A 3006-nucleotide genomic window follows, 5' to 3' on the forward strand; every position below is an offset into this window, starting at 1 on the left:
GTGCAGGCTCCTTCCTTGTCAGACGAGCGACTTGACTTGGTCTGGAGACTGTTCCTTTACATTAGTGGACATGTGTCGTGCTTCTTCCTTGTCAGACGAGTGACTTGACATAGGTTGGAGATGGACGCGTAACACTAATGAGCTTGTCGGCGTTCCTCCTTCTTGACTTGATTGTCTTGATGCGAGGAACGTGCAGACCACACCAGTAAGCTTACATGCTCTCGTTACAAGTTGTATATGTTGACCCGTTTGGGCCGGTTGCCTTGCGCATGATGATGTTGACCATGTTTGGTTAACGTGTCGTGTGTCGAGGTGGTCGGTCTTGGTAGTAGGATGTCTTGTGCATGGCGTGTTGACCTCGTCGGTCGATGTGTCGTGTACGAGATGACCTACTTGCCCGTCGGTTGTCCAAGTTGTATGATGTGTTGACTTAGTCGACGTGTCATGTGCTTGGATGATTGGCGTACGGGTCATGTATGGTGTACTTCCTTCGGTTGAAGGGATGTACTAGTACATACTTGTATTAATTGTTTATTTCACGATCTGGTCTTTTGATTGGATCGTGAAAAAACGCTAAGTCCAAGAATCCTGAACTCGAGAGGAAAGCGCTGATGGCAACCTTTTTGACAGGACGTCCCTAGAAAACGGCTTTTTCCTTTTCGGCATTAAGTGGCATGTTTAACGTGGCTAGAACATCTATTATCCTGCAAATGGCACTCAAGCTTGGCAAAAGTCTCGAAACACTCCTATCTTGACGCACCTGCAACCGCAACACGATGCAAAACAAATTGCACGAGCTACTGATACTTGTACCATGCACGGTACACGGTTCCGAAAATTACGCCTGAAAGTATGCAATTTGGTGCTACCCTAGGGAACTTGTATGGGGAAGCCTACCTACGCGTGTCGCACGTTGCAAGTTGCATGGTCGTCGATCAGAGGCATGCAAAAGCACCTATCTAGGGGAATTACTCTACGTTCTAGTAGCTAGTGCGATTTTCCGGTCCAGCACGGCAGTACGCCTGCATGCATACAATCCATGTACCAACCATGTACCTAGGCGTTGGTCAGTAGCTTTTGGCGCCACATGGAGAAAGTATTCGAGTTCAGATTTCTGGGACTTAGCGTATTTTTCAAAACTATTAATGGAAATTAAACTATAAATGGGTCACAAGCTAGGCGTTGCTCAGTAGCTTTTGGCGCCACATGGAGGAAGTATTCGAGTTCAGATTTCTGGGACTTAGCGTATTTTTCAAAACTATTAATTTAAATTAAACTATAAATGGGTCTCAAGCTAGGCGTTGGTCAGTAGCTTTTGGCGCAACATGGAGGAAGTATTCGAGTTCAGATTTCTGGGACTTAGCGTATTTTTCAAAACTATTAATGGAAATTAAACTATAAATGGGTCTCAAGCTAGGCGTTGGTCAGTAGCTTTTGGCGCAACATGGAGGAAGTATTCGAGTTCAGATTTCTGGGACTCAGCGTATTTTTCAAAACTATTAATGGAAATTAAACTATAAATGGGTCACAAGCTAGGCGTTGCTCAGTAGCTTTTGGCGCCACATGGAGGAAGTATTCGAGTTCAGATTTCTGGGACTTAGCGTATTTTTCAATCATATTAAACCGAATCAAACATAAAAATGATGAAACCTACACGACGTTCCTAGGTTATGGACGAAAAGTGACGATTTAGTGCCGGTCAGGATAGCCGTGCACCAAAATTGTGTACCGATCAGGGAAAGTACAACACGGAGGGCGCAGCCCGAGCGTACGCGTTCATGGATGTCCATGTTGGTACAAGTTGCCGGTCAGGATAGCCGTGCACCAAAATTGTGTACCGATCAGGGAAAGTACAACACGGAGGGCGCAGCCCGAGCGTACGCGTTCATGGATGTCCATGTTGGTACAAGTTGCCGGTCAGGATAGCCGTGCACCAAAATTGTGTACCGATCAGGGAAAGTACAACACGGAGGGCGCAGCCCGAGCGTACGCGTTCATGGATGTCCATGTTGGTACAAGTTGCCGGTCAGGATAGCCGTGCACCAAAATTGTGTACCGATCAGGGAAAGTACAACACGGAGGGCGCAGCCCGAGCGTACGCGTTCATGGATGTCCATGTTGGTACAAGTTGCCGGTCAGGATAGCCGTGCACCAAAATTGTGTACCGATCAGGGAAAGTACAACACGGAGGGCGCAGCCCGAGCGTACGCGTTCATGGATGTCCATGTTGGTACAAGTTGCCGGTCAGGATAGCCGTGCACCAAAATTGTGTACCGATCAGGGAAAGTACAACACGGAGGGCGCAGCCCGAGCGTACGCGTTCATGGATGTCCATGTTGGTACAAGTTGCCGGTCAGGATAGCCGTGCACCAAAATTGTGTACCGATCAGGGAAAGTACACTACGTTCCTATGACTTGGGTGAAAAGTGTTGATAAAGTGCCGGATAGGATAGACGGTGGCTTATCGTACACATCACAAACAAAAACCCTTAGTGAGCAGTAGCAAGTGTCGATGGAACAAAGCGAAGGCAATACAAACTGATCAAGTACAATAAAGAACGCTACGTACTAGGACTTCTGTCCAAGAATGGTGTCCGCGACGGGAGGGCAATGGTCGAGCAAGCAGGTTTCCCTAGTAAACCTTGTATGGTAAACATACCCAAGCGTGTCCGTATGCACGCAACGATAGTCACGAACGGGCACATACCTAGGGAAAGTACTCTACGTACTAGGACTTCTGTCCAAGAATGGTGTCCGCGACGGGAGGGCAATGGTCGAGCAAGCAGGTTTCCCTAGTAAACCTTGTATGGTAAACATACCCAAGCGTGTCCGTATGCACGCAACGATAGTCACGAACGGGCACATACCTAGGGAAAGTACTCTACGTACTAGGACTTCTGTCCAAGAATGGTGTCCGCGACGGGAGGGCAATGGTCGAGCAAGCAGGTTTCCCTAGTAAACCTTGTATGGTAAACATACCCAAGCGTGTCCGTATGCACGCAACGA

The sequence above is a fragment of the Anopheles merus genome, unplaced genomic scaffold, assembly GCF_017562075.2.
Source record: "Anopheles merus strain MAF unplaced genomic scaffold, AmerM5.1 LNR4000794, whole genome shotgun sequence".
Lineage (NCBI taxonomy): Eukaryota > Metazoa > Arthropoda > Insecta > Diptera > Culicidae > Anopheles > Anopheles merus.